This window comes from Triturus cristatus, chromosome 4_1 (assembly GCF_964204655.1).
Source record: "Triturus cristatus chromosome 4_1, aTriCri1.1, whole genome shotgun sequence".
In the NCBI taxonomy this organism is placed as follows: Eukaryota; Metazoa; Chordata; class Amphibia; order Caudata; family Salamandridae; genus Triturus; species Triturus cristatus.
In genome coordinates, this window is record NC_140585.1 from 770,962,092 (window position 1) to 770,986,922 (window position 24,831).

The following is a 24,831-nucleotide window of genomic DNA, read 5'->3' on the forward strand; positions in this document are numbered from 1 at the left end:
AGAAGAACATCTCCAAAACAGCAGGATTAGAAAAAAATCTATATGTTTGCATGAACTGTAGAGTGTTTTTAAGGAGAAATTTGGATGTTGAGAAAGGCTTAGTGAATGGAGCGATGGGAAGAGTTGTGGGTTTTATTAATTATCAGAAAAAAGATGGAATTGAATGTTTAAAAATAAAATTTGATCAGATAGAGGAAGTTAAAGACATTTGTCGTTGTTCAGTTCGTTTCATGCTTGTGAAAGACTTATATGTACGTAGGAAGCAGTTTCCGTTTTCACTAGCATATGCTGTAACTATCCACAAGTCTCAAGGATTGACTGTAGATTGTGCATTTGTGAACATTGGTTCAACTGTGTTCAAAGAAGGTATGGCATATGTAGCTTTGTCACGAGTCAAAACATTATCAGGTTTATTCATGATAGACTTTGATGACTCAAAAGTTAGTGCTGATACAAACTGTGTAAAGGAGTATAATAGATTAAGAAGAAGCTATGCTCCTCATTTAGGTCAGTATCCTGTGTTGGAGAAACGTGTAGTTTCTCGTAAAAGGAGAAATGAGAATATCTGTAATGAGGATGTAGAGAAGAGGAAAAAAAAGAGGAGTGATGTAATTGCAAACAAAAAGAAAAAGGACAATGAAGAACAGGTTGTAGGATGTCATTTTGAAAATAGCTCTGGTGTCAACTGCTACGCTAATGTAGTGCTGAATGTTGCATTTTATCTGGAAAGTTTGCAAGAGCAGATAATAGTAAATCAGGGAAAAAGATTCTGTTCAGAGCTCAGTCTCCTTTTTCAAAAGCTGAGTAAAGATAAAACTCAAATAGAAAGTGCTACTGATATTAGAAAACTTTTAGATGTATGTTCAGGACGAACACAGTTTTCTCAAAATGAACAGCAAGATGCACACGAATTTTTGATGTATTTTCTTCAGGTAGTGGAAGAAGAAGGAGTTCCCATTGACATTTTTTTTGGTCTCTCTTATAAATGGGAACATAGTTGTGATAATTGTTATAATATATGTGGCTCTATTGTTGATAATGAAAGGTTTATTTATTTGACATTGCCAGAGAGTAAAACAGTCACTTTTGCAAAATTAGTTAAAGATGCTAATCATAGCATGAAATGTGGTGAGTGTAATTCTGACATGTTATCAACATTAATTTTAAGGGAATACGGACAGTATGTAATTTTAATGATGCAACGATGTAGAGCTGATGGATCAAAATTGGATACTTTAATAAAGAAGTTTACAGGACAGCAATTATCAATTTCAGGAAAAACTTTTGTAACTGTTGCAATAATTTTCCATGATGGACCTACTGTTACTTCTGGACATTACACAGTTTATCTAAAATGTGAAAAAGGCTGGACACTGTGTAATGATTCCCAATTGATTTTCAAACAACGTTTGCCTTTTGATTTAGCAAATTCCTATCTAATCTTCCTGAAACCTAAATTTTAGAGAGATTTGGCAAGATCTGGACAAAATAATTTTACCATTTTACTGGATTACCATTGCAATTTTGTAGAAAAAAGATTTTTAAAATTATCATTTGGCCTAAAGGAAAGATAACCAATTGTAATGTGGACTTTTTTAATTTTTAATGCAATTTTGAAAAACCAATAATTTAGAGATAATCGGTAACTTCTGCACATTTTAAATTTTGGAATGCTATTGGACTGCCATTGGAAATTTTTTCAAAAATGATTTAAAAAATTACTATTTGGCCATGTGGAAAAGTAAGCAATTCTATTGTGGACTAAATAAATTATTCAAAAAATTTTCGTGAACCAAAATGTTACAGAGAATTGGTGAGATCTGGACAGATTAAACTTTAGAATTTTAATGGTTTTCCCTTGGAAATTTATTCCAGGAAAAAAAAAAAAATACTATTTGGCCTAAAGGAAATAAAATCAGATGTATTTTGGAGTTATTTGAGATATAATTTTGTGATTATACTTCTGAAACAAACATATCAGACGGTATTTTAAAGAAAAAAGTATTGTTTTTAGATGATATTTTTTTAGAATAATATGCATTTCTGTAATGATAAGTTTAAGTGAGAAGAGATTCTGGGCTTTTTTAATACAATCTTTGAGATTGTTATTTTTTTTTGCCCGCTGTAAAATGATGAATGCAATTGCTTTCACAATTTATAGTGAAATGCAATATATTCTGAAAACAGCAAAAATAAGGCAAAAATATTTTTTGGTAAAAAATGTAAATATGTGTACTGTATTATAAAATGGTTTAAAAATATTAATACTTTTTTCTTTTTTTTCAGATCGATATAGAAAATTTTCGGAAACTACAACCATTTTAAAAACTATTTTTTAAAAAAACAAATGAATAAATATTTTTTTGAGTGAGTATGGTAAGTCAATAATAATAATTGTAGTCTCTCAAGGACCTTCTAATGTGATAAATGATTTTTAGTGTTTTTTTTTAAAAATAAAAAAAAAGGTACGCTTACCGTACGCGTACGGTAAAAAAAAAAAAAAAAAAGTTTTTAAAAACATATGTAAAAAAAAGATGAAAGATAAGGTTGGCTCTTAAAAGAAACGTTGTGTTCATGCAGGGACAGAGGAAAGAAAGATTGGGAATATTAGACGGTACGACAAGTGTGCTGATCTATTTTACTGTTCACCAGGGAAACACTGGTCTCCCTATAAGTAATTAGATCGTGACAAGTGGCGCACCGTACTTCAACCCTCGCAAACCGAGGGTTAATTTCCAGAGGGCCAGCAAAAGGAGATTCTCCCCCCACAGATGAAGGGCTCACCTGACCTGCAGAAGAAGGAGTCTGCCCTGCAGGTGATGGTCCAGGCTGAGCTGCTGTGGATGTACTGGCTCGTCTTTCTGAAGAGTTACCTCCAAAAAGATGACCATGTGTCCTTCTGTGTACATCCTGGAGGTGTCTCTTCATGGTGTGATTCCCAAAGGAATACTTCCTGTTAGGATTACCTCTAGAAAGTACACGCTTACACAGCTTGCAAGTAACTAAGGGTGCATTCACCTTTTGCTGGCCTTCTGGAAAAGTAAAATAATCCCAAACATAAGAAGGCTTTACTTTCCTCGCTCTCTGCCTCAAGACAGTGCTGCTGGTGCTAGCCTCACTCTCAGAAGAGCTCTGCTGTTCTGCCATCGTATCCCAAAGACAAACCAGCTCCTTCTCGCAAGGGATCACAAGCAGAAATGAGGGGAATGGGTGTGGTGTAGGAGAGTTCTAGAACTGAAAGTAGTTTCAACCAATCAAAAGTTGTGTTTCATGATCACATGACCAACCGTACGCTTACGGTACGCTTACGGTACGCTTACGGCAAAAAGTACGCGTGCGCGTAAAAAAGACACGCGCTTGCGCGCATGCGCATAACAGTCACTCCCCGGCACTTCCGCGTAACGTGCGCGTGTTGCGTAAGCGCGCACGCGTCCCACGCGCAGTACGCGCGGCTACGCAAAGTACGTAACTATACGCAAGCAGCGTAGATAGATTACGGACGTTGCGTAAACCGTACGCTTACCGTGAGCTTACGGTACGCGTACTATAAAAAAAAAAAAAAAAAAAATCTGGAAATAAATTTTACATGTTTATTTTAAAAAATATATATAAAAAAAATATTTAAGGATTTTAAAAATTTAAGCATAGTCTTTATAAAAGATAAGAAAATTAAATTAAAAATATGTTTGAAAAAAATGAAGAATAAAAAAAAAAATTGAACAACGAAATATCAAAAACCGCTTAACAAATTTACACCAAATTTGCCAGAAAGCTAGACCTTGGTCCAGAAAGTGTGCCTTTTGTGATTTGATGTAAATCTGTTCAGTAGCTTTTGAGCAATTAATGCTCAAAAACATTGTATATTTCATGCCACAGAGAATCCGTGGACTCAAACTGAGATCTGATTGTTGGTCACTACATAAACAAGGATGTGGCGGTAGCAATCATAGGACTCCGGACTCAAGTCGTATGAAAAATATTTAAAAAATACTTAAGTGGGCAAGGTAGGGAGCCCTTGTCCCCCTAGAAAAAATGGTAGGGTCACAAAGGTTTTTGTTTTTTAATAGTTGTTGCAAATTCATGGAGGATCTGCAAATCCACGGCTAAATTTTAAGTAAAAGCACGTCTCTCTCTCTCTCTCTCTCTCTCTCTCGCTCTCTACTGCAAAAAATACTTCCGGGGTAGGATGGGACCTTGGGGGGCAGTGGAAAACCTTATTTAGGGGAGGGGTGTCTATGGGTGGGGTCCACCCTTCCCTTTACTGAGCCCCAATAGGTCCCGGGTATTTCATCCCCAAGGCTGAATGCTAATGAAAAGGGAAGAGGGGAATGAGGCCTCCTTTCCAACCCACCACAGACTATGAGGACACCATACCCTGGGGCTGACATCATTACAAAGGAGAGGGGATGGATGGCTTCCATAGGCCTTGGAAACCTCATCTCCTGAGGCCAATCTAAAATAAAAGAGGAGGGTGCACACAACCCCCTCCTCATGCCAGGTCCTGTGGCCAACCCCATGCTGCACATGACTAAAGGCCATGTGCAATGTGGGGTTCTCTACCCGCAGCAGCCAGGCCCTGAGGCCAACACCATGTGTCGGTGTTGGCCTCAGGTTTATTGTTTTTCTGGTTTTGTATCCTTCCTTCCCCCATTGTATAGGAATATGGGGAAAAGGAAAACGATGGAAGGGAATAGTGGCGTAGGAGGGGGGAACAGCATCAGAGAATCCAAGGGAAAAAGGGTTAAGAAATCCTCAAAACATAAGGTAGCAGTTAATAATCGTACCTTGGACAGAATTGACCTATTGATCAATGATTGTGAGGATATACTAACCAATGACATATGTGCCCAGCCTATAGTAGATGTCTTGAGAATAGATAAGCCACATCTTTCTAACCCTACCACAGGACACCAGATATTAATTCCGGCAATGTTCCACAAAACCCATAAGGGGGACTCTGCAGTGCAACAAAACGAGAGCCCGAGTGCGAAGGGCCAGGCCCCCGGTGGGAGTAGGAACGATAAAAGAGATAGCTTGGTTGCTTGCACAAATAGGTTTGCTCCTCTTCTAGATTTGCCGGAACAAGAAATGGGGGAAACCAGCTTAAATAATCCTCTGTTGTCTCTATGTAGCTCTCCACCTGCACCCTTTCCAGGTAATGCTAAAGACGCCCAGGGTTTGTTCTCCCTTCTTATTGAACTAAAATCTGAGGTAGCATTAATACGCACTCAGTTAGTGGAATTGACTGCGAAAGTTGATTCTTTGTCGCAAAGGCCAACCCACACCTTAGATATTCCTACACGCAGTGTCGAGCAAGTAAGGACATCGTCTAAATTGGAAACCCGTCTAGACATTCCACCTATGAGCGCACGGGGTAAAGTCACCAGTGCGCACCCGCAGACTGCAGGGGAAGGGAATAGATCTATTGTGGAACTGGGCGGCCCTTCCTATGCTACTGTACTAAAATCACAACCCTTGGAATTGAAGTCTAGAAGTTGCCCTAATTTAGACACAGGATACAATCGAATTAATAACATCCAACATAGTCTTATGCCAGCAGGAGCTTACTTGGATCAGGCGGCAAAAATCTTTATGATCAATGTCCCTAAATCTAATACCGGGCCTAATAGAGAAAGTGCAGTTTCTCTTACAAATAAAGCAATCCATTGGATTCGCCACGTTAGGGGTTGCCGGTCTATTATCAGGGACGATATCACGAGAGCTCATAGACTTTCTTCAAGGACCAGCTCTTGGGATTCTATTGAGTTAACATTAAGAGATCATGCCTTAGTTGAGAACTTGCTGGCCCTGGAGTTTCGCTCATCTTCCCCAGATCATTCCTCAATTCAATTTAGACGAGTTCCATTTGTATCTGGTCAGAAGCGCCCTGGTGTGCCTGTTGATAATGCCTCTAATAGCTCGTCAAATTTGGACTCTAATGACTGACAAATAAATGTGACACTGCCGATTACTCACTTTGAAAGGGTTCTTTCTGGCAGTACACTTCCTGTCATTGAGAATGTGTGTTTCCGGGTGCGCCCCTCCCCTAGTTCCGAATTGTCAATTTCTAGAGGAGTAAGTAAGACAAATAATCATCATGCTTCTTCGTCTATAACTACACCCTCTTCTGCTCCTACCCTATTATCACAAAGAGCAGTCGAGGACTCAAATTCTTATGATATTCCATCGATTGAGGGGAGATTATGTCCAACTAAAAACCTACTATCTAAGTTATCGGTGATGTCATGGAACATAGCTGGTTTAGGTTCGAAGATCATCTCACTTGAGTGGCACTCGTTCATTGACCAACATGACGTTTGCCTATTCCAGGAATCCTGGGCGTTAGATGCAGTCCATTGCGAAGGATACCTGAATTACTATGTTCCTGCCATAAATGGAGGGAAGGGGAGACCCTCAGGAGGTCTGGTAATCTGGATCCGACAAGAGATTGGTTTTAATATTCAGGTCCTTGAACCCCACAATAAGGATATACTAGCGATTAGGTTGCAATGGGGAACGGATGAGAAACTAGATATCTATAACGTTTATGCAAGAGGGACAAAGGGTAGGAAATCTGAGGTCCTGGTAGCCCTGGATATTCTCCTGGGGCAACATTCTATGGGCACTAACACAATAATAGCAGGTGATTTTAACATAACCTTTGAACCCCTTCTAAATGGTAATTCCAATTTTTGTAATCCCGAGGATGTCCTGTGGAGAATCCCAGAACTAGATCTAAACCCGATTAAGAGATGGACGGATGTGGTGATGCAAATGAACTCCCTTTGTATGGAAAAAGGATTAAGGGCACTAAACGGTAGAACTCAGTCCGATGGAGCTGGTGCACCAACATTTAATAATGGTTTTAGCCAGAGTCGTATAGACTATATCTTAATCAATTGCCAGTTTTGGAATAAGCTTAAGGACATGAAGATTGTCAAACGCGCTGAGAGCGACCACAATCCATTGTCTGCAGCTTTCGAGGGAGTGGTTGAAAAAGGGGTTTCTCATCCCCAAAGGGAGCTGTTAACCTTAGACTTAGCCCCCACAAACGATATGAGGTGTCTAAAATGGGTAAACCTAGTAGTCAAAATGTACTTTATTCGGTTAACAAACAGTAACCATAAAAGCAACAAAAATACAAATACAATTAAAAATAACTCAATACATAGTTGCTATTACAGGGGAGAAGTGCAAATTTTCTATATGGACGGTTAAAAATTATCCATCCATCGATTTACGCAGTTTAAAAACATATTTAAAAAATTCTGTCAAAGAAGCAACAATAAATACAGTGTCCATTCTTTGCAAATCTAAAAACGCTGGACGGCATCTTTTTGCCATCATCTCTTTAAGAATTGGGACAATAAATTTCCTACGGGGCAAGGTATAAAATCTGCAGAAAAACAGCACATGAATGTCAGATTGCGAAGATAGTTCATCACATGGGAATAAACACAGTTCCTTGGACCAAGAGTTCATTTCTGGGAAAGTTAATAATCTAAAAACAATATTAAATCTAGAACGTGTAAGGCAAAATCTATCATAGTTTGACATAGAGAGGCATAAGTATGGTTGTAATTTAGCACCACTCAGTATCATCTGATGAGAACACACTGTCTTTTTCTTTATTTCCTCTAACAATCTTTTTTCCCTGAGGTGTTCCATGCATAGTTTTTTCAGTAATTTTCTAGAGATGTGTACCATTGAGAGTGGATCCTCAAAATATTGTTGACAGTGGGTTTCTGTCAGAAAGGTCTTCACATACTTTAACCATTTCAAAACATTTACGTTTTCAAGTTGTAGCACATCCTGAAGTATATCACGATTTACAACACACTCATTGACAGTCCAAACCCTGTGCCATAGTAAAATGGGCTGAATTCTTATTATATCTGAGATATACGGCTGCCCCAGCTCTTCATGACAATTAAGGGTTGCAATACTACAGCATGTACCACATAAACTTATTTTCAATTAATTGCATAGCGTTTATATTGGCATACCCCCAGAGTCCTGCTCCATACACAGCCACCGATATACACGTTGCATTATACACAGTTAAAATTTCCCTACAGGGCTTCTTTCCCAGTTTCTGTATAAAACTTTTTAAAGCCATTATTGTCTTTGAGAACAAAAGTGTTCTTGCCCTAATCGCACTTGTCCATGAGCCAGTCTCATGAAACAAGATGCCTAAGTAAGAAAAGGTGGGCGTGTTTTCTAAGCAAACATTATTTATTTGCATAGTTTTCATCTTCTTCTTGGATCGTGTTCCACAGTTAATGGTGAAAGTTTTAGTACAGTTGATTTTTAAATCCAAACTGTGCATGAACTTATTGAAGGATACTATTAAATTTTGTAGGGCAATTGGTGTTCTCGCCATTAAGACAGCATCGTCCGCATACAGGAGCGCAGGGATACGCCGAGTACCAACAACAGGCACATCTCTGCACTCCTGCAGTAGGCGACACTCCAACCCATTTATGTAGATCAGGAAAAGGAAAGGGGCCAGGACACAGCCCTGGCGTACTCCACGCCCTATCCCAAAAGATCTACTACATTCCCCCCCTTTTCCATAGCGAACAGTAGCTGTAGCCCCAGAATACAGCTCCCTCAAGAAGCAAATAATCGAATCATCCACGCCCATCCTTTGCATCAGTTTCCATAATTTATCATGGGACACACAATCAAAAGCAGAAGTAAGATCGACAAATGTAAAATATAGGCGCTCCTAAACCTAGTAGCAAAACCAGAACCCATAATCAGGATCTCATTAGATGTAGGCAAGGCGGTGCTAGACATGGAAGAACTTTCATCTAATTTGGCACCCCCCGAGATGCTTACTGGATTACATGTTGATTTTTTTTAACCAACTTCGCTCCTACTTTCTTAAAGTATGTAAAAATAAAGGCACTAAAAAAATGAAGGGGAGCAAGTGGTTCAATGGGGACTTTAGAGAGGCTCGTAGTCTATTGGGACTAGCTATCAGGGAAGGTGAAATCCAAAAGATCCGATTAGCTAGGTCGAGATATAGGAAAGCTTTGGTTTGGGCAAAGAATGTTGGGATGAAAACAGGTGGCAGGACCTAAAAAGTGCTTGCGAAGTATTTTTGGAGGTCCTAAAATGGGGTAGGAAGAGTAGCCCATCAGAATTGGTAAATTATGTAAGCCGAGATGATTGGGTATTGTACTTCCAATCGCAATATGCTGGTGGCCCTGAAGAGAGGGAGATACTTGAGCTTACTTATACTTACTGTGTTGAATCGGCATTTACTGAAGAAGATATTAATATTGCATTGGGTTCTCTGATGGGTGGTAAAGCGCCAGGTCCCGACGGGATTCCAGCTGATCTATTTTCTTCCAACAAAAGTTTATGGATCTGTTATTTTCTGATATTAATGAATGAAATTGCTAAAGGTTTGCCGATACCAGAGTCATGGAAGGGAGCTGAGATAATTCCTATATATAAAAAGGGTGATAAATCAGTACCCGGGAATTACAGACCCATTAGTTTAATTGATTCATCCCAGAAGATCATGGGTCGGCTGGTCTTAAATAAAATTCAGGACTGGATCAGTTTTTATGATATTCTGTCTCCCTTCCAGGCTGGTTTTCGGGCAAGTACCAGTACAATCGATCAAACTTTTCGCTTTACATTATTATATTGGAAGACGGTGGTCCTGGAAAAAGGCAGCCTGTATGCTGCCTTTGTAGATTTAAAATCAGCTTTCGACCTTGTTTCTTGTAATAAGTTATGGAAAGTCCTGCAAGATCTAGGGATGCCCCATGCTCTATTATCACTCATTGCCAGACTCCATCAGGACATGTATGCAAAAATTAGATGGGGTGCACAGGGCCAGGTTACCCCATCTTTTGCTGTGGAAAGAGCAGTGAGACAGGGCTGTGTGATGGCCCCAACCTTGTTTTCCATCTTCATAAATGGGGTAGTCAAGTTCTTGGAAACCACTCCAACGGATGCACCAAAATTGGTGGGCGTAAGAATTCCAATTCTTATGTTCGCCGATGATACATTGTTGCTAGCAAAAACACCGAGTGGCCTACAGCGTGCCTTATTTCTTTTTGAGGAATGTTGCCATCTTCGGGGCCTTGAAATCAATGTCTCTAAAACTAAATTTATGACATTCAATGCTCATAGATCGTTTAGTAAAAGAATATACCTATCTTGGGGTTGTAATACAGAGGGATATGAAATGGGGCAAACATTTGGATATGGCTACACTTAAACATAAACAGCTAGCTGGTACATTATTAGCTGAGCATAGGGCATCTTGTACGAAACCAATTACCCCAGTTTTGATGGTCTATAATATGAAAATCATTAGTGCTGTCCTTTATGTAGCAGAGCTCTGGGGCAACAAAAATCTGTCCAAATTGATTGTTGCAGAAAACTGCTTTGTACGAAAACTTGTTAACCTCCCACAAAGTACTCCCGTTTTGCCTCTACTTAGCGACCTAGGATTGAAGGCACTGGCTCACAGTGCCAGATTGCGTCCTCTAATGTATTGGCGAAGAATTTGGACAACCCCAGAACTGTTTTTGTACGCTGAGGGTTTTAAAGATCTAATTAGAGTTGACCAATTCAAAAAAATTAAATGGTTATCGAATCTTAGGTTGTTGCTTGAAAATATTGGCATGGTTGATCTTTGGGAGAACCCAGAAAAAAAGCAGTTTCCTTCGAAAATGCAGTTGAAGGAAAGGTACTGGTGTTGGGTAAAAGCTAGTATCTTTAGGAATAGTGATCCATCGTCGCTGACAGGCCAATTCCTTATGGCCAAACCAAGTCGAAGGCTTGAAGCATATTGGGACACTATCACAAAGCCACTTGATAGAAAGCTTTTGTTTCAATTAAGAACGGGCACACTTCCCGTTAAGTCCTTTACAGCAAGTTGGGGGAATGCAGCTGATATATCTTGCCCCCTTTGCCATGCTCCTAGAGAGTGTTTGCCTCACTTATTATTTGTGTGCCCTGCATACACTATTCCTCGACGCATTTGGTTGGCCCCCATCTGTCGTCTTTTGGGCACTCAAAAATCTGAGGTTGCTCTTAGATTAATACGTAGTGAAACCTGGCTTCCTCTTCTTATAGCTGTAGCCAAATTTCTTGGATCGGCATGGATAATACGATTGAAAGTGGTGATGTCTCTCTAATCCATGCATGGTATTTCTGCCTACGGATATACAAAGAGTTTTTGCTTCCACTTGTACCCTGTTTCTATTGCTACAACCCATATGAATGTAAACTCCCTTGCTACTATTTGCACATTGTATTATAGTCTGGTAATGAGCTTAACAAATGTTATTATTGTCACTTTTTAATCTGACTTTATTGTCTTTTTAATGAATTAATATTTATTTCATATCAATTTCTCATTATTGGCTTTTTACTTTTTTTATTGTGTATTTGTTTGTGCTTTTATGACATTTTCTTGTCGAATAAAGCTTTATGATGATGAATAAATTAGAATAGTTCCTTGATTCTTTTAGGTTTCAAAACGTCTCTATTGGTTTCTTTTTAATTTTCCATGTGAACCGTTTTTTTAATATTGAACAACACATAGAAGTCAGAAGTGCAACGTATTCTATCAACACACTTTCTAGAACATTCTACAACACGTGCAGGTTAAAAGTTCATCAATTTTTTAACATTTGACGATATTTTTTTGTAACATTTTCTTGAATATTTAACGACACGTGCAGGTTAAAAGTTGACGATTGTTTTAAGTTCGAACAGTGCCTTTCAAATGCAAGTAGCAGGTGTGGTTGATCTGAGCAAATTTTATCCTTTGATATGTACTCCACGTTGAAACTGCTTTTTCTTAACCAATCACAAAGATGCTTTTCCACAAAACTAATGTGCACCCTGCTTTTAAAAAAGAATGCTTTTCATGATATCTTCAGAGATAAGTTATAGATAGGAATTAGCAGTTAAAAAACCTTTGAAATTCACTGAAAAAAACATAGGTTTCAGGGGCGTTATAGTTAGGAATTGGCATTTAAAAAACCTTTGAGATGTCATCAGTGATGTCATCAGTGATGTCACTGACCATGTCATGAATGATGTAATATGTGACGTCATCAGCAGTGCATTGCGGGGGCGCGAGTTATAGTTAGCTGAACTAACTATAACAGGGGAATTTCTAGGGTTTTGTACGAGGGAAATGTCCAGCTAACTATAACGCCCCTGAAACCTTTGGTTTTTTCAGTGAATTTCCAAGGTTTTTTAAATGCTAATTCCTAACTATAACGCCCCTGAAACCTATGGTTTTTTCATATATATATATATATATATATATATATATATATATATATATATATATATATATATAATCTACTGGCGGTCGCCAGTAGATAGTTATAGTTAGGACCGTGTTTCCATAGGAAATCTGAAAATTCTATTTTGAATAACTTTGGCGCCGGTTGACGAATCCTCGCAAAATTTTCAAAACTAATGGGGTGCTCCGCTCAGCTCCTACCCTGAAAGTCTCGGGGTGATTCGTCAAGCAGGGGCCGAGAAAAAAGGGGGGTCCCAAAACGCATTTTCCCCATGCATTTTCCCATAGGACCTTTAGTCGAAGGTACAGCCCGAACTTGAAATTTGGCAAAGGGGTAGTCCTCAGGTCAGGGAAGTGCCTTTTGCATATCTGGAGTCAATCTGTTCAGTATTTCCTGAGAAAATTGCATTTAAAAGCATATACATATCTATATGCGCGCACCGTGCGCGCACCCTAACGTGCGCAAGCGTAATTCTGATTGGTTGTTTGATGTCAGTCAACATTCGAATCGGTCGATATCAGGAAGTGTCGGCCGCCATTTTGTCTGTTGCAGTGATAAGGAAAGGTGGAAAAAAGGTGGAAAACGTGAAAAGGGGGCAGGAAAGAGAGTTTCTGACCCCCTAGACTTAGTCAGGGGGTCACAGAAGGACCCCCAAGGGTGAAAAAAACATTTTATTTTTCTTTTAAAAAAATCTCGGGGTGCGCGCACGGTGCACGCAGTGCACCGTGCGGCCAATGCGCGCGCACAGTGTGCGCACGCTGAAAAACCTTAAAAAAAATGTATTAATAAATACATAACTTAGCATTTAAAAAACCTTGCAAATTCACTTAAAAAACCATGGGTTTCACACATGTTATAGTTAGGTGGATATTTCACTCGTAAAAAACCAATGAAATTCCCCCGTTATAGTTAGTTGAGATAACTATAACTCGCGCGCCCACAATCCTCTGCTCATGACGTCACATATTGCATCATTCATGACATGGTCAGTGGCATCACTCATGACATCACTGATGACATCATCCTTGTGATAGAGTGGCGGTCGCGCGAGTTATAGTTATCTCAACTAACTATAACGGGGGAATTTCTTTGGTTTTTTACGAGTGAAATATCCACCTAACTATAACATGTGTGAAACCTATGGTTTTTTAAGTGAATATATATATATATATATATATATATTTATGTAAATATATATATATACTACCTACTGGCGGTAGAACTGTATGTGGAGGAGGCCATGAGTCAACTTAACGACAGAGATTGCTACAGACGCGGTACAATGTTGGATGTAAAAACAGCATGGAATAATGTTTATTCAAGTTTATTGGCATGGAAGAGTGCGGCTTATTAACATCTGATGAATTTAAATACTTGAAGAATGACCATCCTGTGATTCCTGTGGTTTACTTTATTCCAAAGATTCACAAAGACAAAAGAAAACCACCTGGTAGACCCATTATTTCGGCCTGCAGTAGCATCATGGAAAATATGAGCAAGTATTTGCACTTTTACTTGCAGGATTTCGTGAGAGGTCTACCCTCTTTCATTTTGGACACAGGTGACCTATTGAGGAAACTTAATGACATTGTTTGGAATCCCAATGACTTGCTTACTTCCTTACATGTCTCGTCATTATACATGAGTATACATCACAGAGATGGTCTAAAAGCTATTGAACATTTTTTAAATACCAGACCAATTTGCTTTTATAAGCACAACAAAATGATACTAACCATGATTACTATGTGCCTTGAAAATAACTTCTTTTTATTTCAGAACCAGGTATTGCAGCAGGTTCGGGGCGTGGCTATGGGGGCCTGTTTTTCCGCCAGCCATGCCTGTTTGCACATGGGGCTGTGGGAAGAACAGGTCCTCATGACCGACTTTGAAGAAGTAGTGTCAAACAACATTATTAGGTGGTTCAGGTACATAGACGATCTGCTAATAGTATGGAGAGGTACAGAGGAGGCAGCCCTCCATTTTATTGAGCAAATGAATGTTAACAATCTGATCCTTAGATTTTCTGGTCAGATCAGCAAGGTATCAATTTGTTTTTGGAATGTTGAGTTTTATGTTCAAGATGATCAGCTCTGTACCAGGCTGTATCGAAAATCCACTGCTGGTAATACTCTATTACACGCAACCAGTCACCACCCTCCTCATCTAATCCGCAGCATCCCGTATGGAGAAATATTGCGGATAAGGAGAATATGTAGTTCAGACTCAGATTGTTTCACTGCACAGAATGAATGCAAGGATAGGTACCTTAGGAGAGGTTATTCAATGGATACAATCAATAAAGCCATGACGCGAGCAAATGCATATGGTAGAACACAGGCATTGATTGGAAAAACTAGCATGGTCGCAAATCAGGTATCTGAGACAACAGAACCACCAAGATTAATACTCACCTACAATACCCAAAACAAAATCATACGGAGGATGATTAACAGAAACTGAGCACTGGTAAAGAACGACCCAATATTATGTTAGTTAAAAGTAGTCCTGAGGTGAGAAATTCTACCAATTGGCTCAGTACAAGCAAGGGTTTCATCAAATGTGCTGTTTGCAAAGCTTGCAGACATGGTGTCAACAAGACTGAATATCCAACACCTTTCAACAGTAAACCTGTTCACATCAACAAGAAACTGACATGTAAAACCGAGTTTGCCGTTTATGTGCTGGAGTGTCCCTGTGGCCTGCGATACGTAGGTAGCACCAAGCTACAGGTCCACAAGCGGATACTCCAGCACATAAGGGCAATCAACAATGGTGATAGTACATATCCGGTTGCTAGACATTTTGGTGAGAGTCATTCCAAAAAATCAATGGATCTTAAATACTTTGTTGTGGACTCGGTTCCTCCATTGAGAAGAGGGTGTGACCGGGAGGCTATGCTATGAAAATTGGAGACAAAATACCTTCTGGAGCTGGATTGTAAGACTCCGAATGGTTTGAACTCCAGTGAGGATTTCTTTACATATCTATGAAGCTAAGGGTCTGTTCAAACTGCCTTAAAATTTGTTGCTGCCGCATCATTATTTGTTTTTAATAATTCCAGGTTTTAAATGATTTTGAAAGAATTTGCACATGTGAATCCTATGGGTTCTTTAGGTGATATTTCACTTTGCACTATGCACTTTATTTGTAGACAAAGAGTGATTAGTTTTTGCGCCCACTGGGGCAGTATTATGGAGTATCTGTAATTGTCTAAATTTGGTAACATGGTGTATACAAACTAGGATCATGTAGGACTGGCAATATGCGTTTACTGACATAGAAAAAAGTTTACATTAGTTTTACTTTTTCTTAAGCATTTTTTACCATCCGATTTGAAACAATTGTTTTTTAAAAATATTGAGTATTTGCACTTTGTTTGTATATTTAATATTTATTTATTTATTTATTTATATTTATTGAATTGCAAATTGCTCATTTTGCACATGTTTTATCCTATGACAATTTACATCACTATGATTGATTGATTGATGTGAAACTTATATAGCGCAACTATCACCCTACGGGCATCCTGGCACTTTAGACTGAAGAAACATACCAAGGGGACAGGGGAGAGTCAGAGGAGCGGCGCAGGTTTAGACTTTGGGGTACAGCCAGGTTTTAAGCCCCTTGCGAAATTCGAGCAGGGAATTACACTGTCTCAGATTCAGAGGGAGTTTATTCCACATGCCAGAAGCCACTATGCTGAAAGCCCTTCCGCCCACCCTGGAGCGTTTAAATCCGGGACTGCCAATAGGCCAGCTGTGGATGATCGGAGCTGTCTGATGGGTTGATGACGAACAAACTTAGCCTGTAAGGGAGCTGGGCCTAGTCCATGCACTGCTCTAAAAACCAGACACAGGGACTTAAAGGAGACCCTTTCCCTGACAGGCAGCCAATGCAGGTCCCTCAGTGCTCCAGTAGCCGAAGAGCTACGTCGCCTATCGAGAACTAATTTGGCTGCATCTGACTGGATCCTTTGCAATCCCTGAAAGATATACTGCGGGGCCCCCAAATATAGGGAATTGCAGTAGTCCAGCCTGCATAATTACGTACTGCGTACCACCGTAGCTCGAGACTCCCTAGGAAGTAGGGGTAGAATGCTGCGTAGCAGACGCAGCAGGGCAAAGCATACGTTAGCGGTCTTATTAGCCTGGGATACCATCTGGAGGTCATCATCAATAATCACCCCAAGATTGCGTACCTTGCTGACCGGTATCAGAGGTCCTTCCTCTGGAGAAAGTCTGAATTCGGAGGGAAGATGTTTCGGAATCCTAGTAGGTGAGCAGAAGACCACCTCCACTATGAATCAATACCAGCCATTGAGCTGGGAACTATGAGGATTTTTACCATGTCTACTAATTCTATTGTCACAGTATGTTGCACTATCACTTTAAAATGGCTATGCTTGCCCCCTTAATGTGTCATGTGATCAAGGCCCCACGAGGGCGCACGGGATGAAAATTAATTAATTGCACCATAACTGGGTTCGCTTTGTCTTTTTCTGATGGAGAAGATTTCAAGAGACATTTCATCGATATATATATATATATATAGATCTGTATATATAGATATGTATATATATATGTATATATATATATATCCACAACAAAGTTTTCCTGCTGTAGAGTGAGCCACGCACAGGTAAGTATTTGCCAACGATCTTTAATGGAGGATGCTGCAAGGGTTAAGCACAAACATCACTTGCAATAATGTCCAGCATGACGCGTTTCGTGTAAAGACACTTCTTCAAAGGCACGGGCATGAAGATTCAGGACACGGTGATTTCAGCATCTTTTTCAATGTTATTTACCCCGCCCATGTGGGCGCGGCCACCCCGTGGCCTGCTGGTTGCTGAAGTGCCATCTCTTGCTCAAGTGAGCTGGCGTGCCTGATCCCCTCAAATAATTTCACATTTCACCTCAGTGGGTTGTGTTGTCTGTCTCGGGCCCCTACAACACTCTCATTCCTCCAAAAACTGGCACCTGTCTCCAATGCATCGGCGTCGGTGCAGAAATGCTGGAACAGCATACGGGCTTACTCCGCAACTTAGGCTTGACCGCTAACATCCACAACAAAGTTTGCCTATTGTAGAGTGAGCCACTGTGGGAGGGCGGGTCAGATATACAGACGCGGAGGCTGAACATACTTTCCAAGTGAAGGAGTTTTATTATCAGGCGGTACACTCTTGGATTGTGCTGCAGGTATGGGTCATTGTTGCAAAGATGCTAGGTTGGATCCAATGATGACAAAAGGTAGCCAGGAAGTATATCGCAAGTAGAAGGTTTATTGGTTGGTTCAGTAGAAGTATATTGCAGGTCCCACCAGGAGCAGCATCTTTGCTGCTCAGCCCACTCTCTCCAACTGCCACTCTCACCACACAAGGAGGCCCACCAACATTCCACTCTCTCTCTCATCAAGCATTCCAACATTCCACGCAGACATCACATTCATCCTGGCTGAGCAGCTAAGGGGAGGATGCATTTGAGGGAATTAAGATACAACAGTAATCTATCTCCTTCCGATTTTTCTTCTCTGGTCCTGGGAGGGGGACTGTGGAGGGCCTGGTCCTCGTCTCCTTCCTCTGAGCTGGTGCTAAGCGTGGTTTACCTCGATACGTCCGTCGTGGTTAATTCCTCCCAGAGGCTCATAGAGAGAATGAGAAAATAGTGTCTGTCAGTGATAAGGTTGCTTAAACGAGTCAGGAGTTACTCTACCCTTCACCATCACCATAGATAGTGATATAGTGCTTTGCTAGAGGCTCAGGACACACACTTATTCACTCCGTATAGTATCAGGGATGAGATATGGTGGTCGGTTTACAGCGTGATCACTGTACCGCCACAAATACAATTAGGGACACTCGGGAGACTCTTATGGACGCAACGTGAGGGGTGCGGGAAAAGGACACAAGGGAAAAAGAAACTGAGGTCAAAATGTGTGGGAATATCCGTGCCAGGAAAGGAAACTAGTGCCCTGGGTTTTAATGGAATCCCTTGTACCCGCCCGCAGTGGTTGTCTATCCTCCTCCCTCCTCCCTAGTATCTAAACCCACCTTCCCTTGAACCCCCTTCACTCACTGGCTCTGCCGCAACTCTCCTGAGTTGCGGCCGCTCTCCAGCTTCCTCCGGTGGACACCACCACTCTTCGCTCCAGCGGTCTTCAGGTTCTTCTCCTTCGGCTTCGCTCCCATCTTCTTCTCTTCGGTCTGCTCGTCTCTCCACTGGACTTCCGCCTCCTCCTCCAGTCAAAGAGAATCCTTCCTGGGTCACGTTTCTTTTCAGTGGTTGAGAACCATTAGTTCCGGGGTTTGCTCCTCCTTTCTCCGCACTCTCGCCTCGCTGTGGGAAAACACGAGAGGTGGGTGTGGTTGACCTCCATGACGTGCCTCCCTTTACTCTGCTTCCTGGAGTTCGTCCCTCGCTCACAAAGGTGTTATGGTTAGGTCCTTTCCTAACAGCAGGTAAGAACAGCAATCCGAATTGTACCCCGGGATCCACCCCTTACAGCCACGCACAGGTAAGTATTTGCCAACGATCTTTAATGGAGAATGCTGTGAGGGTTAAGCACAAACATCACTTGCAATACTGTCCAGCCTGACGCGTTTCATATAAAGGCACTTCTTCAAAGGCACGGGCATGAAGATTCAAGACACAGTGATTTTGGCATCTTTTTCAATGTTATTTACCCCACCCATGTGGGCGCGGCCACCCCGTGGCCTGCTGGTTGCTGTAGTGCCATCTTTTGCTCAAGTGAGATGGCTTACCTGATCCCCTCAAATAATTTCAAATTTCACCTCAGTGGGTTGTGTTGTCTGTCTCGGGCCCCCTCAACACTCTCATTCCTCCAGAAACCGGCACCTGTCTCCAATGCATCGCATCGGTTGGCGTCGGTGCAGAAATGTTGGAACAGCATCCGGGATAACTCCGCGGCTCAGGCGGTCGCCACTAGGTAGTAATAGTTAGGACCAAATTTCCATAGGAAGAGCATTTTTTGTTTTGCTTATAACTTTGGCGTTGTTCGCTGAATCTTCATGAAATTTTCCAAACTAATTCTTTGTTCATATCAGCTCCTATGTGGGAAGATTGGGGGTGATTTATCATGGGGGGCCGAGAAAAAAGGGGGGTCCCAAAACGTGTTTTCTCCATGTTAATTTCTATAGGAAACTTTAGACAAGGCTACAGGTCGAACGGGTGAACGGAATTACCCCAAATTTGGCAGGGAGAAGGTTCTTGGTCTAGAAAGCACACTGTTTATGTGGTGTAAATCCGTTCATTAGTTTTTGAGAAATATCAAAATTTACAGATATCGAAATTTGGGAATTCTGCCATCTGATTGGCTGAGGCGTTACGAGCACGAGCTTGCTTCTTATTGGCTGCGAGCGGTTGCAACTAGGAAGTGTTGGCTGCCATTTTGTTATTCCATCGAAGTGAGTAAGGGGGAAAAAGGGCAAAAAGAGAAGGAAACAGGAGGATAGGAGCACTGTAACCTCAGTGGGGGAGTGCGAAGCGAAGTAGACACATCTACCGGTCTGAAAGTGCAGTGTTGCTCAGAGTGACATGGTGCTGAGATGAGATGGTGCTAAAGTCGGGTATGAAACCTAGAGCCTAAAACCTGGAGGTCATTGCTGCAAAGTGATGTGCTCTGTTGTTTTTTAGGATACCTGTGGAAGTAGTGTTAGTAGGCGTTTATACCATACAGGGAGTGGGAAGCGAACTACTGAGCTCTACCGTGCGTTTATACTATACCGGAAGTGGGAAGCGAAGTACTACGCCTACCGGTGTGCAGACTCAGGGATCAAACGGAGCTGATTGTTCTAAAGTGATGGGCTGTGGGCGCTGTTGCATACTGGCCGATGTAGTATAACTGTAAGTAGTGTTAGTATGCGTTTATACTGTACAGGGAGCGGGAAGCAAACTACTCACCCCTACTGGTCTGAAGACTCGGGGATTAAACCGTGAGCTCATTGCTGTAAAGTGATGTGCTCTGTGTACTATTTCAATGTAAGTCATAGTACAATGTTAGTATGTAATGATACTATAATGTAAGTATGTAATGTTAGAATGTAGGGCTGTCATGAGGGGAATCTTGGGGTTTGTACACGGTGTTAGAAAAGACGGATGCCTTGGTGTCTGATCCTGTTGGTGGCTGTTCAAGCTGTCTTCTTTTCCTACAATAAATCGGATCCACTGCTGTCTTCCTGTTCACTACATAAATTTGTCGACGAGCGGGAGAAGGTGAAAAGAAGGTAGCACTCCCTAAGATTTTGCGCTTGCTTGCGTTGTGCTGGAGACCCATTTTTTTGGTGAATCTGTTTCTACTCATCCCAGGGTCGTGTGCTGAAGACCTGTTTTCTTGGTGAATCTGTTTCTACTCCTCCCAGGGTCGCCGGCTGATCGAACTATGTGATCCTACCTGTGGTAGGATTTATATTTTTTTGATTTTGGGCTTTCTCTGCCTCTTCACTATACTCTGGTTGCTGTACCACACGTGTGCAAGTAGTGTTAGAATGCGTTTATACCAATTCTGTAGTTATGCATTAAACAAAGTATCATGGTCCCATGGAACGCCACCTCCCAGGCGCAGGTCACGCAATGTCCCGGGGTGTGCAAGCGCGGAACATTTATGTTTGCTATTATAGGGCGGGAGCATTGCTTGCAGCCTGTGATAGTAAATTATTGTTTGCCTCGTTGAAGCGAGAGGAGGAACACCTCGTATCGTTTCAATAAAGCGGAACTGGATGGTAAAAATGGAGAAAAATAAATGAAGCTGGGTCTCACCTGTTCATTTAAATGAGCACACTGGTGGGTAATGTTCCGGGCCAATCCTAATATTATATTGCGGGGTCTCTGCGGCACTGGGGATCTTAATCTCACATGTAAATTAGGCACGGGAGGGAACAGAGACGTTTCGCAGACTAGGGGATTGACACCTTCCCGGGTATTGTTTACGAATTGTTCGGGGGGCTTCGAGGCCAACTCAAGGCCAAGGATTGCAACCTCCGGGGCTTTATTTAAATATGGAGGGTGGGCCTCGCCATTCCTTGAAGCCTCAGTGGTCCTAGGCAGTGCCTTATTGGTTCTGAAATCACACGGGCAGTACTCATGGTGTTATAAAGTGATACACTCATAGAACTCTTGCGGTTGTACAAAAACCCAGGCTTCATTTGTGTAATAGTGTGTTGGTTTATATTTGGTAGGTGCATCGGAAAATTATAACCTACTATCAACCGCCGATTTTCACAATAAACTACAGACAAGTGTTGTCAGAAAAAGAAGTGCCATACACTCAGTTATTTATTGGTAAAAAAAAAAAACTTTTATTAACCCCTTCAGCGCGGCGCGGATTTCCGCGCCACGCTGAAGGTTCTGAGCGCGGGCGGGGCCATGACGGAACGGTTCCGTCATAAGCACAGCCCAACCGACGTGCATGACGGAACCGTTCCGTCATCGGCGTCGAAGGGGTTAACACAACACTAATAAATTGAAATGTAACTTTATTAGAACAACAGTAAAACATGAAATAAGTGGGTGGGACTCCTCCGGAAGCAGCGTACAAAACCTGCAAGACAAAAAAATACCATAAGTATGTGTGCCATGTCTAAGAGAAAAAGAAAGGTAGTGAGAATGAACGGAGGAAAGTGAGAATGGGACAGAGAGCGAGTGGGTAGAAGGGAGAAGGGGAGGGAGAGTGAAAAGAACAGGGGAGGAGGAGACAGAACGCCGGCCTACAGCACCCAGCCCTCACTGTTCACCTCCCGTCACCCATGTGTCTGGGACGCTGGAGTCCACGAGAAAAAGTGCGGTCCAGCGATTCCTTAAAATGAAACAGAGATATGAATGAGGCCAGAGATTACATTATTATCTATGGCAACATCGCTTGCCTGCACCTGTGCACCCAGGCTGCTGCACCCCAGCCCCTTCCCCTGCATTGTGCTCAATTGCAGCTCCTGCATGCCGAGGCTTGACTACTCACCTGCCACAACCGGTGTGTCCAAGGACGTGCCGGTGCGAGCTCCAATTCCGGGGTGCTGCTATCAGGGTGGCCCAGCAGGTCTCTGGTCAGGGACGGTGTCTTGATACCATGGTGGAAGGTGTCAGAATGCCCAGGGCATCATCACTGGGTGAGCACCCGCTCCGCCCATTTTGGCTCCACTAACCCAGTGTCTGAAAAGGGGGAAAAAATATAATGTTGGAAATGTCTTGAGGTAAATGAAGGTTTCTTTCAACGTTAATAGGGAACATCAGTTGAGTGCATCCTTCCTTCTTGAAGTATGATCTTCGAACTGTTAGTGATAATCGTGGTTCAAAGAGGAGTTGGAGTGCACGAGAATACACAAGGTTAAATAATAATGTTATGCCAACGTTCACATACAAAGGAACAGAGCGCGTGCTAGAAGTATAATGTGTGTGTGTAATGCAGTGGCACAAGCCTGTGTGCATGTACACTTAGTGATCAACTCACTACAGTGCCCCAAAAGCCAACGCCACATGTCTGTAGGGCAGCGCTGCCCGCTGGCTCAGGCCTACATTGCGGTTCAGCAGGTCCTTAAAATGAGACAGAGATGTAACTGAATGAGGTCAGAGATCACATCGGTACGCAGGGTAACATCGGTTGTTCGCACCTTTGCACACAGGCTGATGCACGCCACCTCTCCCGCAGCACTGTGCTCAACACATGTCTGTAGGGCAGCGCTGCCCGCTGGCTCAGGCCTACAGTACGGTCCAGCAGGTCCTTAAAATGAGACAGACATGTGACAGAATGAGGTCAGAGAACACATTATTAAGGAGGAAAATATTGCTTGTTTGTACCTGCGCACCCAGGCTGATGCACCCCACCCCTCCCGCAGCATCACGCTCCATTGCAGCCCCTGTACACCCAGGCCCCATTGCTCACCTGCTGTCATTGTTGTGTGTCCAAACACGATGGGCAGCAGTGTTCACAATTCAGGTGCAGTGTTGATTGCGACGATGGTGTACGCCACATGGATCCCATATGCTAGGTGTATGCGGCCATATCACCTAAGGCAGCGTAGAAGAACTGGGATATGTGTCGTCGTTGATATTCTATTTATACGTATGGAAAATATTTTTAAAAAAATTAAAAAATATAGGTATTATAAACATTAAAATATGAAATTAACATTTAAAACAGCTTTGAAATTCACTGAAAAAACCATAGGTTTTACAGACGTTATAGTTAGGAATTAGCATTTAAAAAACCTTAGAGATTCACTGCAAAAACCATAGGTTTCAGGGACGCTATAGTTAGTTGGACATTTGACTCATATAAAACCAGAGAAATTCGCCCGTTATAGTTAGTTGAGCTAACTATAACTTGCGCGCCCGCAATGCACTGGTGATGATGTCACATATTACATCACGCATGCCATGGTCAGTGACATCACTGGTGACATCACGCATGCAATGGTCAGTGACATCACTGGTGACATCACTGATGACATCTCAAAGACATCACTGATGACATCATCCACGTGATAATCTGATGCACATACTGATGGCCTAATATAAACTTTAATACATGCACTCTAAAATACAGACTACTATTTTTGAAACCATACACACAACAATACCAGATACTACATACCACCCACTATTTCCTAGGTCTACACTCACTTATATATGCAGTTACTCATCAATACAGTACTATAATATGCACTCACACACCTATACATCCAGTCACAGACCGACAATCATCCATAGAGTTACTCACACAGCTAGTCAGTCATGCAGATAATCAACCGCATAGGCATTTACTCATGTATACAGTTATACACACCAACTGTGTTATTTATTCACACAACACATCACTTATTTATGCAGGTACTAACACATACTTACTGTCTTATACAATCACTGATACAAGCAGGCACTCTTTTATACACCCACTCTTCAAATGACTTTCTCTGACTTTTATTCATTTATACACTCCAACACTCACATATACTGCCTTAAAACATATGTAGTTACTCAGACGTATACCAGTGAGACATTCATTCACTCACCAACACACCCATACACACACTAACTCATACATACAGCCCTTCCCCGATGCACTTTTTAATCCATACAACCAGTGAATCACACACTCAGACATGTATGCACAGAGTCACACACCCCGCACCCACCCATACAGACACTCAGGCACCCATACAGATACTCAGACAACAAATCAATAACCCATACAGACACTCATGTAGCTACTCACCAACCCATGGAGCCGCTTATACACCAACTGAGACACTAATACAGACTTTCAAACAGTTTAGTCACTAACCCATACATTCAGTAACACATGGTCAATCACTCACTTATACAGTCAGTCACGCACCTACTAAATAATCCATTCAGGGACTTGTAAAGTCACTCTTTCTTCAATACACCTTGGCATAGATATATATGAAAAATATTTAACATTTACAGAAACACACATTCACTGGATGATGCCATCAGTAATGTAATTTGAGATGTCATCAGTGATGTCATCAGTGATGTCACTGACCATGTCATGAGTGATG